The sequence below is a fragment of the Papio anubis genome, chromosome 16 (genome assembly GCF_008728515.1).
Source record: "Papio anubis isolate 15944 chromosome 16, Panubis1.0, whole genome shotgun sequence".
Classification (NCBI taxonomy): Eukaryota; Metazoa; Chordata; class Mammalia; order Primates; family Cercopithecidae; genus Papio; species Papio anubis.
The window spans coordinates 87,875,198-87,893,070 of NC_044991.1; positions in this window are offsets into that span (position 1 = coordinate 87,875,198).

The window sequence follows — 17,873 nt, forward strand, 5'->3', positions numbered from 1 at the left end:
CCTCTGAAAGTGCTGGGATTACAGGTATGAGCCACCATGCCCTGCCATCTGTCTTTTTGATGATAGACATCACAGGAGTGTAAAGTGATAGTTACCTATATTGGCTTTGTATTTCCCTGATGGTTAATGATTTTAAACACTGTTTAATGTGTTTATTGACCATTTTTAAATCTTCTTTAAAGAAAGTCTATTCATATAATTTGCTCATTTTAGAGTGAGACATTTTATTTTTATTCTTGAGTTTGAAGGGTTCTTTCCTTATCAGACAAATGATTTGTATATGATGTTGCTATGTAAATTGTTTTCTTAAATTTTCTTCCACCCTGTGGCTTGTCTTTATTTTCTTGGTGCTGCCCTTTGAAGCATAACAATGTTAATTTTCACAAAGTCAGATTGATCCTTTGTGCTTCTAGTATCTCATTTAAGGGAATTTTGACTAATCCAAGGTCATAATGATAGACGTCTATGCTTCCTTCTAAAAGTTTTATAGTTTTAGTTCCTACATTTAGGTATTTAATTCATTGTGAATTAATTTTTGTACATGGTGGAAGGAAGGGTTCTAATTTAATTCTTTTGTAGGTGGATATCTAGTTGTCCCAGCACCATTTGTTCAAAAGACCCGCTTATGTTTAACTGAGCTATCTTGACACCCTTGTCAAAAAACAATAAATATATGTGTTTCTTTCCACGCTCTCAGTTTTATCCCACTAGTCTATATGTCTGTCCTATTAACAATGCCACACTGTTTTAACCTTGTATCTGTAAATTTGGATAGTATTGTCATTTACAAAACACTAGGTTTTTTGATTTATGAACATAGGGTATTCTAAAATTTATTTAAGTTTTTTGAAATTTATTCAACAGTGTTTTGCTGTTTTTCAGAGTACAGTTGCCCCTCACTACCCATGGGGGATTGGATCCAGGACCCACATGCAAACCAAAATACATATGCAAATGGATAATCAAGTCCCTGACATAAAATGGTTAGTAACTTTGCATATAACTCCATGAACAACCTCTTGAATATCTTAAATCATCTCCAGATTACTGGTAATACCTAATACAATGTAAATGCTATGTAAATAGTTATACTGTGTTGTTTAGGGAATAATGACAAGAAAAAATGTTGTACACTCAGTACAGACACACTCATCCTTCAAAAAAAAAATTCTCCATCTGCAGTTGGTTAAGCCCACAGATGCAAAACCCACAAATGCAAAGGGACAACTGTGTAAGTTTTGCACTTGTTTTGTTAAATTTATTCCTAAGTGTCTCTTTATTTTTGCTACTATTGTAAATTGCTTTCTTAAATTTTATGTTTGTACTGTTCATTGGTAATGCACAGAAATACAATTAAGTTTTGTATGTTTATCTTGTACCCTGGAACATGCTGAATTTGATTATTAGTTTAAACAGTGTTTTAATGGATTAATTACAATTTTCTGTATAAAAGATCATATTATCTTCAAATAGAGATAGTTTTACTTCTTCCTTTCCATTCTGGAATTTTTAAAATTTCATATCTTATCCTATCTACACCTCCACTACAACTCCAATTGAATAAAAATGGCAAGAATGGGAATCTATTGATCTTAGGGAAAATTTTCAACTTTTTCATTAAGTTTGAAGTTAACTATGGGATTTTTCATAGGTGCCCTTTTTCATGTTGAGGAAGTCCTCTTTCATTTCTAGTTTGCTAAATGTTTTATCATGAAGGGACATTGTGCTTTGTCAAATTCTGTATGTAAATTGGGATAATAATGAAGTTTTTTTACCTCCTTGATTCTATTGATACGGTGTAATTTTTTTTTTTTTTTTGACAGAGTCTCACTCTATCACCCAGACTGGAGTGCAGTGGCACAATCTCAGTTCATTGCAACCTCTGCTTCCCCAGCTCAAGCGATCCTCCCACCTCAGCCTCCAGACTCCTATATTACATTATTTATTTTATTGTTCTAATTTTGACCATTGGGAGCTTTTTCTGCTGGCTCATGTGTTCCTTGGACATGCCACATCATTGTGTGAGTGTGTGTATTTGTGTTTGGTTAGCACTATATCACTTATTGATCCTAAATTCATGATCTAGGATAATCATATCTTTTCTAACTTAATTCTAGAGTCAGTCATTTCTCCAAGAAGCCCTACTTCCTTTCACTGGAGAATAGTGCTAGAAATCAAAATATTATCACTTCCATATTCTTCTTGTTAATGAGGTATCATTACTTCTAGGAAATCTCAGGTAACTGAGCAATAAAACATGTGTGAACACCAACCCATGTCTACACACATCTATAAATATTTCTAGATCTCTCTCTCTCTCTCAAGCTAAACATGAGTTCATACAGAAGTCTCTTATCCACTACCACATGGATTATTCTATAGCCTTCTCTCATTGTGTATCTGTAAAGTCCCACACTAACAGTGAGTAACCTGGCTTCAACCACCCACCATCCACGTACTTACTTATTCATCTCTATTTACATATATAGCAGTATAGAATTGTTAAAACATACTGCCAATGGGAAACAACATTATCAACTAGACCATAGTGCTTATGTGCAGATGTTTTGTTTAAAGTTTTTCATATTCCACTCATTTCCAAAGCCACACAGGTCAGCAGCATTTTCCCCACTCCCGTCAGTGGCATTATGTCATACAACAGCAACGTAGTCAGATGTTTCGTCACCTTCCGCATTCCATCTCAGAATTCCCCCAGCCACCTCAATGCTTTTCATTCATATTTGTGCTATACTGTTCTATAGGTGTTAAGAAATAAATATTATCATATATACACTATCAGAGTGCCACAGAGGAGAGTTTCACCATCTTAAAGAGAAATCCCTGTATTCCACATATTCAACATTCTCCTCCTTGCATAAATGCCTCCAGATCTGTTCTGTTTTTTAATGTTGTGCTGGTTAGTCTATGTTTTTTGACTTTCCACATAAATGTTAGAGTCAAGTTATTTATAGTTACATAGTGGCTCGCTGAGACTTTTATTAGTATTGCATTGAATTTATAAGTGAATTTGGAAAAAACAGACACTTTAACAATATTAAATCCTCCAGTTCATGAACATGGACTATATCTCTATTTATTTAGATTTTATTTTATTTTCTCTATTTTTTTATTTACAACTTCATTGATTTCTGCTCCTATTTTATTAATTACATTTTTTTCCTCATGCTATAGGGTTAAATTGCACATCTTCTTCTGGATTCCTAAGGTGAAATATTATGTTGATTTACATTTTTCATCTTTCTAGTACATTCATTTCATGCTATACATTTTCTTTTAAAGAATGCTTTCACTTTCTTCCACTTTTTAAAATAATTTTATCTTTATTTAGTTCAAATTACTTTTTACATTTCTCTTGAGACTTTTACTTTGATCTATATGTTATTTAGAAATGTGCTATTTAATCTCCAAATAGTTGGAAATTTTCTAGTTATTTTTGCTATTATTCAGTTTCTGGTTTAGTTCCATTGGGATCTGAAATATATTTTTATGATGGTTAAAAATTTATTAAATGTAATAATTTATGACACAGAAAGTGATTTATTTTGGTGCATGTTCTATGTGAACTTCAGAGGAAAGCATATCCTTCTGTTGTTGGATAGTGTTTTACAAATGCCAATTAAATCAAGTTGATTGATAGCACTGTCACATCAACTACTGATTTTCTGCTTGCTGAATCTATCAATTCCCGACAAGAGGTCTGTTGAAATCTCCAATTATTATAGTGGATTTGTCTATTTCTCCTTGCAGTTCTATCAGTTTTTGCCTCATGTATTTGGATCCTCTCTTGTTAAGAATATGCAGGTATACCTATTTCACTGTACTTTGTTTTATTGCACTTTGCAAATACTGCAAGGATTTTTTTGTTTCTTTTTCTTTTTTTTTTTTTTTTTTTTTTGAGATGGAGTCTCGTTCTGTCACCCAGGCTGGAGTGTAGTAGTGTCATGTCGCTCACTGCAACCTCTGCCTCCTGGGTTCAAGCAATTCTCTGCCTCAGCCTCCCAAGTAGCTGGGATTACAGGCACCCACCAATTGCATGCTACACCCGGCTAATTTTTGTAGTTTTAGTAGAGACAGGGTTTCACCATCTTGGCCAGGCTGGTCTTGAGCTCCGGACCTCATGATCTACCTTCCTTGGCCTCCCAAAGTGTTGGGATTACAGGCATGAGCCACCATGCCCTGCTGATACTGCATTTTTTACACAAATTATAGTGTCGTGGCAACCCTGCATTGAGCGAGTCTATCAGCACCATTTTTTTCCCCTAATAATTTGTGCTCACTTTGTGTCTCTGTGTCACATTTTGGTAACTCTCTCAATACTTTAAACTTCTAATTGTTATTATATCTGTTATGGTAATCTGTGATCAGTGATCTTTGACGTTACTATTGTAATTATTTGAGGAAACAGAAACTGCACCCATATAGGACTGCAAACAATCAATAAATGTGATCCACTGACTGGCCATCCAATCTCCCATCTCTCTCCCTCTCCTCAAGCCCCCCTATTCTCTGATCCACAACATTATTGAAATTAGGGCAATTAATAAACCTACAGTGACTTCTAGGTGTTTAAGTGAAAAGAAAAGTCACACATCTTTCACCTGAAATTAAAAGCCCGACATGACGAAGCTTAGTGAGGGAGGCATGTGGAAAGCCAACACAGGCCTCTTGTGCTAAACAATTAACCAAGTTGTGAATGCCAAGAAAAGTTCTTGAAGGAATTTCAAAGTGCAACTCCAGTAAACACACAAGTGATAAAAAAACAAAACAGCCTCATTGCTGATGTGGGGGAAGCTTTAGTGGTCTGAATAGAAGATCAAACCTGCCACAACAGTCCCGTAAGCCAAAGCTTAATCCAGAGCAAGACCTTAACCACCTCCAATTCTATGAAGCCTAAGAGAGGTGAGGAAGCTGCAGGAAAAAAAAAAAAGTTTGAAGCTTGCAGAGGTTGGTTAATGAGGTTTCAGAAAAGCAGTAATCTCCATTGCATGAAAGTGCAAGGTGAAGGAGCACGTGCTGATGGAGAAGCTGCAGCAGGTTATCCAGATCTAGCTAAAATAGTTCATGAACGTGGCTACACTAAACAACAGAATTTTAACGTAGATGAAACAGCCTTCAATTGAAAGAAGATGCTATTTAGGACAGACTGACTCTTGTTAGGGGCTAATGCAACTGGTGATTTTAAGTTGAAACCAAGGCCGATTGACCCTTCTGAAAATCCTAGGGCTCTTAAGACCTATGCCAGATCTACTCTACCTGTGCTCTAGAATGAAACAATAAAGCCTGAATGACAACACATCTATTTACAGAGTGGTTACTGACTGTTGTAAGCCCACTGTTGAGATCTACTGCTTAGAAAAAAGATTCCTTTTAAAATATTGTTTCTCATCAACAATACACCTAGTCACCAAAGAGCTCTGATGGAGATGTACAAGGAGATTAACACTGTTCTCATGTCAACACAACATCCATTCTGCAGCCCAAAGATCAAGGAGTAATTTCAACTTTCAAATCCTATTGTTTAAGAATTATATTTTGTCAGGCTTACAGCTTCCATAGACAGTGATTCCTCTGATGGATCTGGGCAAATTGAAACTTTCTGAAAAAGATTCATCATTCTAGATGCCATTAAGAATATTCATGATTCATGGGAAGAGGTCAGCATATCAACACTAGAGGAAGCTGGAAGAAGTTGATTCCAATCTTCCTGGATGACTTTAAGGGGTTCAAGATTTCAGTGGAGAAAGTAACCTCGATGTGGTAAAAACAGCAAGACAACTAGAATTAGAAGTGGAGCCTGTAGCTGTCATTGAATTGCTGCAATCTCATGATAAAACTTGAATGCATAAGGAGTTGCTTCTTATGGGTTAGCAAATAAAGTGGTTTGTTGAGATGGAATCTACTCCTGGTGAAGATACTGTGAACATTGTTAAAACGACAATAAAGGATTTAGAATATTATGTAAACTTGGTTGATAAAGCAGCAACAGGGTTTGAGAGGACTGACCTCAGTCTTGAAAGAAGTTCTACTCTGGGTAAAATGATATAAAACAGGATTGCATGCTACAGGAAAATCTTTTGTGAAAGAAGGAGTCAATCCATGCAGCAAACTTCATTTACGTTTCATTTTAAGAAATTGCCAAAGCCACCCCAACCTTCAGCAACTACCACCTTGCTCAGTCAGCAGCCTTCAACATTGAGGCAAGACCTTCCCCCAGCAAAGAGATTATGACTTGCTGTAGGTTCAGATGGTTATTAGCACTTTTTGTCAACATTTTTAATGGAGGTATGTACATTATCTTTTTAGACACAATGCTATTGCACATTTAATAGCATTATATACACTGAGAAACCAAAAAATTTGTGTGGCTCACTTTATTACAATGTTCATTTTATTGTGGCGGTCTGGAACCAAACCTCCAACATCTCCAAGGTATACATGTACATACTTATGGTTGCTAATTCTTTTTTCTTAGAAAATTGACACTTTATTATTATGTGAAGCTTCTTTTTATCCTCAATAGTTTTCCTTTCTCTGAACTCTGCTTAGTTTGAAATCACTATAGCTACCCTAGATAATTTTCATTGGTGTTAGTGTGAGGTATCTTTTTTTTCCCCATCCCATTGTGTTGAATTTTTCTGAGTGTTTATATTTAAAGTGGATTTCTTGTGGACAACATGTAGTCAGGTCTTGTTTATTTATCTTTTCCAGTCTACTGGTCTTATTTTTAAATCCACTCAACAATCTTTTTCTTTTAACTAGTGTATTTAGACCATTCATATTTACAGTGGTTATTGATATGGTTGGATGAATGTCTACCACGTTTGTATGTGTTTTCTTTTTGTTGCAGTTGTTGTTGGTTTCTTTATAATCCCTCCAATTTTCTTTCTCAATTAAATTGAGAATTTCATATGATTATGTTTTATCACCTGTCTTAGAATGTTAGCAATACTTCTTTTTAATATGCTTAGTGTTTACTCCAGTTTTCTATGTACAGTTTTAACTAATATAAGTCCACCTCCAAATAACACTATATCATGTCACATGTCCTATAGGTAACTTATAGCATTTCCACTTTCTCCCTTGCATCCCATAAGATATTACTGTTCTTTATCTTCCCCACATGCTATATTCATTAACTGATCAATTGAGAATGAGAAACATACAATATTTTATTGTATTTTCATTAACTTTTCTCTGAAGCTCTTCCTTTCTGTAGGTAGATATGAATTTTGGTTCTATAGCATTTGCATTTTTCTGAAGAACTTATTTTACAATTTCAGGTAGGGAAAACCTGCAGCCAATGAACTCCCTCAGATTCTGTTTGTTAGAGAAAGTCTTTATTTCTACTCACTTGTGAATAACAATTTTGTGGCTATAGAATGCTAGGTGAGTAGGATTTTTTTTATTTTCTGTCAACACTTTAAACACTTATCTCTGCTCTTTGCTTATTTTATTTTTTTGCATGATTTCTGATGATAAATCCACTGTAAATTAAGTCCTTATTCTTCTAGGTTTGCTCCTCAGTGAGTAAAACAATTTTTTTTTTTTTGTCTCTAGCTTCTTTTGATTTTCTTTTCATTTTTTTGTTTTCTGCAGTTTAAATATGCTATGTGTAAGTGTATATTTATTGATAATTAACATTCTTGCTATCGTGTGACCTTTCTGGATCCACGTTTGGTGTCTATCATTAACTTTGGAAATTCCTTGGCAATTATTACTTCACAATTTCTTCTGATCTGTCTCTCTTTAATTTCCTTTCAGTAATCCAAATATTCATGTTTTTCACCTTTTAAAATTGTCCTAGAGATCTTTGATGTCCCATTCCTGCTGTCGTTGTTGGCACTGTTTTCAACTTTTTTTCTTTCCATCTCAGTTTGGGAAGTTTCTGTTGCCATATTTTCAGGCTCATCAACTCTTTCTTCCAGTCTCTCCCATCTATGATGAGCTCATCAAAGGACATGTTTTATTTGTGTTACAGTATTTTTTTTTTGAGTTCTACTATTTCTGTTTTGTTCTTTCCCCGAGTTTTCATCTCTCTTCTTACCTTACCCATCTGTTCTTGAATATTATGTACTTTTTTAACATTAAAGCCTTCAATATGTCCATCATCGTTTTATAATTCCAGTATCTGAATCAGGTTTTTTGTTTTATCAGTGGTTTTGGGCACTGTGATTTAGCTTGCTCAACATTTCTTAAAGTGAAGCAAATGAAACATTAGCCCTCTATAATTCTTTTCCTAGAAAAAAATTGTGCATATCTATTTATTAGATATACACTTATAAGCAATCTACCCTACACATTAGTATATTAAGGATTTACTGAAAGTAGAATTAATTTTAGAGGGCTACAGTAGAGAAACTGATTTGCCTAACAAAGAGATTTCTCAATGTATTTTAATTTAGAGACATTTGTGGATACTTGTTAACATTTCCCATGTCTTGTGTTCCCTGGAATATGCTTTCATAAACAATATTGTAATTGAAATATATTTCTCCACCACTCCTTTACTCTTTTCTAGATTTTGTTAGACTATGCATTTTTTTGCATTTTTTGCATATAATAGGTTCAAAAACATTTGATTTGATATTTATTATGGTATTTACTATAAAACTGTCCCAGAAGTCTTAGGTGTTCATTAAGTCTTTTATTCATATATTTTTAGTTATGTGTTTTTTAAACTCAGAAGGCAAAGCAAATGTATAGAATATCTTTACCTAGTCAGCATCTATGAAACCTCCAGCTCTGAAAGAAAGCGAAAGTTTATTTTTTTCATATACCAAATGCTATTAAGTGCCAAGATATGCCAGGTATAGTTCTGAATGTTCTGTCTCAGTTAAGGAAACAGAAAAGGTCCTGTGTGACGGGGAGTATAGTCTAAGTTATATGACACTGTGTTCTTGAACCAGCCCTTCCCTAAGAGACACACAGATCACGGCTTGTACTGTTTCTTATTTTTTAAGGCCTATGAATCATAATGAAGATGTGTCATGAGAAGGCCTGTCAATTCTAATGTTTCCTTAGAACAAGTTGCATTTAAATCAGGGATTTCTAAAGTGTATGCCATGAAGCCCTATGGAGTGTTAATGTGTGCAATGAAAAATATGTTCCAAGATGAAATAATCACAGTACTTTGTGTTTAAGAAAATTAAACCTATTTACTTAGCGAAGGCACTCTTAGTACCTTTAACATATGTTCAGTGCTCTTATGCCAGGCTCATCTATCTGTGTATGAGGGGGTATCTACAAAGTTTCCCAAACTAGCTGTCCAGGGAATAGTTCATAAATGTGATGTTTCATAAGTTATGTTCGGGGAAATACATTTCTATTCCCTGTGTATGTAAGAAATGCCAATGTACCCAGATAAGAAATTTGTAAATGTGCCAATTTTATAAGCCCCCTTACTAAGGAAGGAAAAAATCTCGGGGGGAAATATACCAAAGTTATAATTCTGAATGATTTGAACTTTAAAGATGCTTTACATATTCAAAAAAAAGTCAAAAAAGGAGAACAAAAATCACATTGCAAACTGATAACAAGCTGAAACAAATGGACCTATTTTTATATTGAAGTGATAACATAATAAAACAGAGAAAAATTATTAAAATTATTTCAAGTAATCTTTGAACACAGCAACCTGACTTTAAATCCTTGGTGGTTATATTCAAAGGATGAAGGGAACAGAGAAATCTTGCAATTCACTCAGTAGTTTTATTGTTAGTAGTAATTTGGGTATCATAATTTTGACATCATTTAATGTATCTTTTAGAATAAATAACTGTTAATGTTATTAGTACAAACATATACATATCTATACACACATAAAATCAAAAAGGATAAGAAAATAAACCATGATTTCATGAAATTTGCCCATGAAACAGTAATAAAACAGGGATTTAAAGCACACACACACGCACACACACAGACACACACACATCCTAGCTCTACCTACTCAGAGGATTTTGAAAGCAGGGTTGTCTCGGAGGTGATAGCATACAAGCTTACCTCTTGGCTTTTAAGCAGTATTTCCCATTAACAGAAAGGAGAGCTCAAAGACATACAATGGCGTATCGAAGGTGAATCTATTGGTTAAATGTGGGATAATTTAAGCATCAAAAAAAAACCCCAAAAAACCCACAAGGTGGTTTCTTTTTTTATTTTTGAGACAGGATGTGGCTCTGTGGCCCACGTTGGAGTGCAGTGGTGCAATCACGGCTTACTGCAGCCTCGACCTCCCAGGCTCAAGCAATCCTCCTGCTTTGGCCTCCTGAATATCTGGGACCACAGGTTGTGTGTGTGTGTGTGTGTGCATGTGTGTGTGTGCATGTGTGCACGAGCGTGTGTGTGTTTTAAAACATTTTTAAAGTTTTCTTTTGTAGAAATGTGATCTCACTGTGTTGCCCAGGCTGGTCTCAAACTGTCAAACTCCTGGCCTCAAGTGATCCTTCCACCTCTGCTTTCCAAAGTGCTGGTGGGATTACAGGTACGAGTCACTGTGCCCGATCACCAGTGGTTTTAATTGTAAACACATGAGCCAATAATAATATTAAAATACAAAACAAACCAGAGCAGACACAAAATGGGAAACCCAAAACAGAGAGTGTGGGAGAGGAGGGGATGCGCCCCTCAGGTTCCTCTTCAGAAAAGCCTCTGCAGGGCAGCAGCAGGGGGCGCAGGCAGCAGGCAAAGCCTGAGCTTCAGCTCCTCCCACCAGGCTCTGCCTGGGATCCAGGGAGCACCTCCCGCAGGCTAGTGCTCTTTGGGGTGGCAGGAGCTCTGAGTGAGGCAGGATAGAAAGGCCTGGCCGCTTCAATCCCGCACAGGGCCACTGGGCAGTTGACCCGTTCTGAAGGCAATGCTGGCCCCAGAGTTTTCCTCCAGGTTGGCCAGGGCTTGCTTTGCCTGCCCTATAGTTCAGCTTCTCCCTCTGCCCAGTTCTCCCCTTCCTTCATAGGTGAGCATCTCTAATACACATCCTGCAGCCCAAATGCCATCTTCTCATTAGATGGAGAGGGGGAAATTCAAACTGTGACAAGGAAACAGAAAAAGAAAACTCATTTGTCACTATTGAAGGTGACAATTAGGACCACATTTTACCCTGAAAAGTGGGAAAGAATTAAGCATTTACCCAGAACCAGTTTATCCTCAGTGTGAGAAAACATTTTAAATGGTCCATTTTCAGGGCATGATAAATCTGAGCACTGGCAGCCAGTCCACAAATGTAACAATCTGCACGGCTCATGTACCTAGAAGGTCACAATAAGTGAACAGAATAGAGAGGAGGGGTCAACCCATAAAAGGGAAGAAAGTTTCATTATTGGGAAATCGAAACTTAAGCAGGGAAGGAGACGGAGTATAACCTTATAAGGGGGATGAAATTTAGGTGACGTCCAGGAAGACTGTAACTCCATAGTACTCGACCAGTGAAGAAGTAGGGGAGGGACTTGCATGCTAGGAGACAAATTACCTGTTGTGACTGCCCTGGGTGTGCCTGCCTACCAGAGAGTCCATCTTGCCAGACTGCTATTAAAAGTCTCAGTTTCGCTGATCTTCGTGCCTCTAAGTCCATCTTTTGGGTTTGGGCAGATGAGTGTGTTTCTCACATCAGTTAATAAGAAAAGCTGTTCTTTATAGGAACAGAGCGAGTAATAAGTGAGGAAAGAGGGATTCAATTAGAAAACCACCCTTTCACAAGCTCTAAAGAAATCATTGATCCTGACAGACAGATTATCAGTGATGGCTAAAATCATTAGGGAGAAGATTTTGGGGAAAGGGACAGTCTCTGAAAAATTATTATTTTAGAAAAACAAAACAACATGGCAGTAAGGGAGGTGGGGTAAGAACTGCAGAAAAGAGGGGACAGATTGAAGGCCATCCCCACCAAAGCCGTGTGTAAATGTGTAAATGTTGACAGGTTGCTGGACAGTGGAAAGCAGCCTGGAATGGTAGCTAACTCCCCCTTAAACTGTGGGAAGAACACGCCGGAGTTCAACATGGGAATGCAGATTGATGGGTGTATTTCCCATCCTTACATCCTATGACTGAGGAGTGAGCGGGGAGTAGAGATTCGTGAGTGAACATTTGCTGTAGTGGCTTTTTTGCCCCCGCGTTCATTTTCTCTTAGGATAAAGGGATCTACGATCTCATTTGCTGAATCATTTACATCCCACTCATCGATCCCCGGGTTTGGGTGGAACTAGACACAGCACCAACCCCAAGAATTGTGTCATTCAGGCACAGGGACTGGACGGGGGTAACCACATGACAGAGGGAGCCCTAGTGCTTTTTCTGAAACCACTGGAAAGAGTTATAGACTCTTCATTAAAAGGTTAGTAAATGAGTAGATGGTCAGCCTGGAGCTACACGCACATCTATACCACAGCAAAGGCGGCCCTGCCTGAGAACAGAGCAAATGTAGATGCAACCAAAGGCAGAGAAGGAGAAAGACAGCATCTTCTGGCTCCCTAGATCTAGCCATAACTGAAAGCAACCCCAGAACTTTCCAAAAATAGAAGCCAGTAAGTTCCCTATTTGTCTAAAGCCAGTCTGGGTTGCATTTCTTTTCTTTGCAACTATTAAAGTGCTGAATAAAATAGATGTAATAGTAAAAAATCTGGGCAAATTTAGGTGTATATGTGTGGGAATCTTTTAAAATGTTTCATAGGGAAAAAAGCATGCAAATTTTATTTTTAAATTTTAATTATGAAACATTTCAAATAAGCATAAAAGCGCAGAAACGAACAGATTATCCATGTACCCACCTCTGAACAGATATTAACATTTTGTCACATTTGCTTCTGAGTTCTTTACTGAAGCATCTGTGTGGTTTGAAATGCGAGGTAGGAAGAGTATAAAGGGTTCTATCTGCTCTTTCTGTCTCCTGAGATCTTTTCCCTTAACAGCTTTCAGGATTCGTGGATTTCAGTGAATCTTTTCATAACTATTCAAGTACATCCATTGGCTATACATCTTACCACAAATTACAACATTTAAATAATTAGACTTATCCTTTGCATTTTCCAAATAATACATATTGGAGATTGTTTCTTTATAGTACATATAGAGCTGATGCATTTCTTTAGCAGCCGTGAAGCATTCCTAAATCTAAGTCAAACATTTTGTATAATTGTAGTTTTGATAGCTTTTACAAAAGGTCCAACGTAGAGGTCATATCAATTTATACTCCCACTGATTATGTGTGAAAATCTATGCCACAAAGGCTGGTCTAGTTAGAATGATCAAATCTTTGCCAATGTGATCAGTGAAAAAATGATATTCCGATGTTGTTGAAAGTTGCATTTTATGTTGAGCATCACTGCATCTATTTAAGGGCCACTTGTATTTCATTTGCATTTTGCGCCTATTTTTTTATTTGTTGTTTTTAAATTGGACACACACACACATACACACACATTGGCCATTTGTGACGTAAATAGCCAATGTATTTTCTAGTTTCTTATTGGCCTTCTTACTTTTCATTATGGTGATTTTTCTCATATAGAATTTGTAAAATTTTATTTCTATGTCACCAAGCCTAATCTATTTTAGGGTTTTGTGTCATTTTTAGCGAAGTGTTATGGGTTGACCTGTGTCTCCCCAGTTTCATCTGTTGAAGCCCTAACCCCTAATACTTCAGTATGTGACTGTTTTTGGAGACAGGACTTTTAACAAGGTAATTAAGTTAAAATGAGGTCATATCTGTGACCTTTGATCCAATATGACTGGTGTCCTTATAAGAAAAACTACAGAGGGACACACACAACGGGAAGACCACATGAGGACACAGGGAGAAGATGGTCCTCTGCAAGAAGTGGAGAGAGGCCTAAAACATATCCTGTCCTCATGGCCTCCCAAGAAACAAACCCTACTGACATCTTGATCTTGGACTTCCAGCCTCCAGAATTGTGAAAAATAAATTGCTGTTGGTTAAACCCTGTTGTCCGCAGTACTTTGTTACTGTACCTCAAGCCGACTGAGACAGAAGGATTTCTTACAGTAATATTTTTAACACACAAAGAGTTCCATTATCCTCCAGGCAAACAGATTACTTTATTGTTAACATTTCTATATATTTTTTATTTTTTGCATATTCTGCAGTGGATAAACTCCATTTCAGAGAGATGCTACCGCTTCTAAAAGAAGGGCAAGGAGAGGAGATCCCAGCACTGGGTGATGACTGGGCCTCCCCCATGCATCATTTCTTACCTGTCTCAGCCACCACCCCCATAGGGGGCACTGACCCCTGAAAATAGGTATGGTAGCAACTATGATGAGACTTAGCTCTGCCCAAAGAAAACAGAGTGGGCTGGAGGTGTGTTCACTCCATTCAATCATCATGCAACATATCCAGTAATGACGATCTCTCAGACATGGCAAGAGAACCTTTCCTCTATGCAGCAGCCTGCCTGCCCTGCCGGGGAAGCACACTCCGCAGCAGCCCCAGGCCACGGGTGCTCCAGCAGGTCTTCCTCAAGCACTGGTGAGCAGCATAGAATTCTCACAGGCTAATATCCTATCCAACAAACTGTGCTTGTGTCCCCAGGGAGAGATCAAGTTAGAAGAACTCATCTTGAACAGAATTGTATTCACGGCTGTGGCTTGTGCAGAGCTGGTTTTGTTTTCTAATCAAGTTTCTGGGCTGAATATTTATTCACTTTTGCCTGCTCCTAAACTCATTGTATGGCTTTTAAGTGGGGGAAAATGTCCTGTTTCATTGTTAGTTGATACTGAAAGTGTTTGATAAAAGAGCCAATTTGTCCTTTTCCCCATTGGATTTAGATTTGAGTTAACAAAAAGTCAGGACTGAAGTGGTTGGTCATACATCAAAGAGTTTAGATCTAATGGGCTTTTGAAGAGATAGTGTAAACATGTGGGAATAGTGTTCTAAGGCGGTAATGTTGCTTTAGAACACCATGAGGCTTTTATGACTATGAACAGTGTTTAAATTTTAAATGACTTTTAAATACGTTCTCTCAACTTCTCTGTTTCCTCCTGCCACAATTGGACTCTAAGTACATCTTGTCAGTATTGTACCAAGCATAGGTATTGTGGTTAGCATGCAGCAGCGCTGCACGGGAGGCCAGAAGACACATTGGACTTTCCACGCTATACATTTATCATCATATGAACAGGGCTTTTCTGCGTATATTGGTCACAAGATCACTTAGCACTCTTCCAGGACTCTTCTCACAGCCTCAGATTGGTCAGTTCTGTGGACCGTGCTGGTATTTTCTGGATTCATCTTCAATGTGCCCTGGTAAGGTGCTATAGATCCAAAGGTCAGGTAATGGAACGCTAGACTATTAACACTATAACAGACTGGTTCACCGTTGGATGTCCAGAACGTGATATAGTGCCTGGTACCTAGGAAGCTTCAACAAATATTTATTTAATGAATGGGTAATCTTTTAAAAATTGGGAACTGAGTAAATAAGACCAACCTTCAAAATAAGGACAGCTAGAAAAATCATACAACACATTAAAAATGTTGCAAGAATGCGATAGAAAGTAAACACGATAGTGATGGGTTACTGGGATAAGAGGCCGGAAAGATGTCCTAACATTAAACACGATGGTGATGGGTTACCGGGATAAGAGGCTGGGAAGATGCCCTCACATTAAGGGGGCTACTCTTCTGCGGTCATTGACGTGAGCCAGAAGCAGCCAGGCCATTACAGACTCTGAAGCTCAGCTTCTAATGATCTCAGTCATTGAAAAGGGGTAAAGTTGAACCCAGATTCCTATAGGAAAGATAAATGGCATCAATTGGGACCCAAGTCATTTCTGCAAACAACGGTAAAAATAAAATGTCCAGGACATTATATAAAATAGCCAAGCATACGAGATGTAAAGATAACATATTTAAAAACCAATAGAAACTACAGGTAACAAGGACAAATTCAAAGGGAATCCAAAAAACCTGAGTTGTGGACCCAATAAAATCCCAACAACTGTTATTATCATTTATGTGCAAGGAAGTGAAAGCCATTGAAAATTTTTGCAAAGAACCCAGAAACTGTTAAAAAAGAGAATCAATTGAAAATAATGAAACAAAAGAAAAGAAAAGAAAAGAATGAAACAGAAAAAAATAAACAAACATTTAGAACTTGGTAGATTTAACACAAATTGGATGCAGAAAGAATTAGTGAGATGGAAGACAGGTTAGATGTCAATGTCAAGCGTAAATCACAGAGTGACAAATTATGGAAAGTACAGAAAAGGGCACAAGAGACATTGCAGATACCAAGAGAAGGACTGGCACACATGTAATTGGAATTCCAAAAGAGAAGAGAGAGAAAATTGACCAGAAACAATATCATATTGGCAGATAACTTTTCAAAGCTAAAAAAAGACAAAAATTACAAATCTAAGGAGCTTTATAAATCCAAACATCGTAAAATTTTTAAAAAGCATTTGCACTAAGGTATATTACAGTAAAACATTTGGGGAAAAAAAGGTAAAGGGAATTTTAAACATTCTCAAAAACAGTCAGAGGAAAGGGGTCGGGTTCCTCCAAAAGAACAATAGGAGCTGAAATCCACAACTCTCTTCTCAACAGAAGAAATACAAGCCCAAGGCAATGAGACTATGAAAAGGTATTAAAGGGCTAAAAGAAAGTAACTACCAAGCTGGAATTCTGCCCAGCACAATAATAACTTTTAGTGATGGAGAGGAAATAAATACATTTTCAGACAAATATATGAGCAATTTCAGCATCACCAAGCCAGTACTAAAGGAAATACTGAAGTTATTCATCAAGCAGAAGGAACCTGGATCAGACAGAGCAGAGAAAGTAACAAAGAACAAAAAAATGGCAAAGGTGAAGGCAAACCTAGATAATACGGGCTGTATAAATTACCGTAATAAAATCCTTTAATATAATACAGCTTAGACTGGGCACGGTGGCTCATGCCTGTAATCCCAGCACTTTGGAAGGCCAAGGTGGGTGGATCACCCGAGGTCAGGAGTTCGAGACCAACCTGGCCAATATGGTGAAACCTTGTCTCTACTAAAAATAAAAAAAGTTAACCGGGCGTGGTGGTGGGTGCCTATAATCCCAGCTACTCGGGAGGCTGAGGCAGGAGAATCGCTTGAACCTGGGAGGCGGAGATTGCAGTGAACTGAGCTTGAACCATTGCACTCCAGCCTGGGCAACAAGAGCAAAACTCTAAATAAATAAATAAATAAAATAATTAATTAATATACTTTACCCAAGGAGTTGTTCCTAGTTCAATTTTGTGGCCTTTCATCCTACATATACATATTCCGTTCTCAGCCAAATTCTCAGGGGAACCCCTCTGCAGATTTCCGGACCTCTTCTGTGTGCAGCTCCCTTCTCTCAAGTCCTCTGCCCCTCAGTTTCAAGCCAGTTACATCCCCACCAACTCTGTCTCCTCAACTTAGCAAAATCATCAAGCTAGGTGTGAGCCACTCCTCCCTGTTTTGTCGTCTGAAATTTGCTTTTAGCAGAGAGCTTGGGCAATTTTAGGGCTCATCTTGCTAAAACCTCTTCTCGTGGGGCTCATTTTCCTACCCTATTGTACAATATCCAGTTTTCTACCTATTAGTTCAGAAATTATATTCACTTTCCTTCATTCACTAAAAATCTTGTAAGGATAATTAACAAATGCCCCTCCTATAATTCATATACAGTTCATCTATATTTTAAACTTTAATCTAAAATGATGAACACTAATAAAACTTATTAGACACCTAAAGGAACAGGCAAGGTGGCCTGTAACCAGGAGAAAACTCAGTCAATAGACACAGACCCCAGAATGACAATGATGATAAGATTTGCATACAGGGAGGTTAATACAACTATTAAAAACATGCTTCAGTTGCTCGAGGATGTA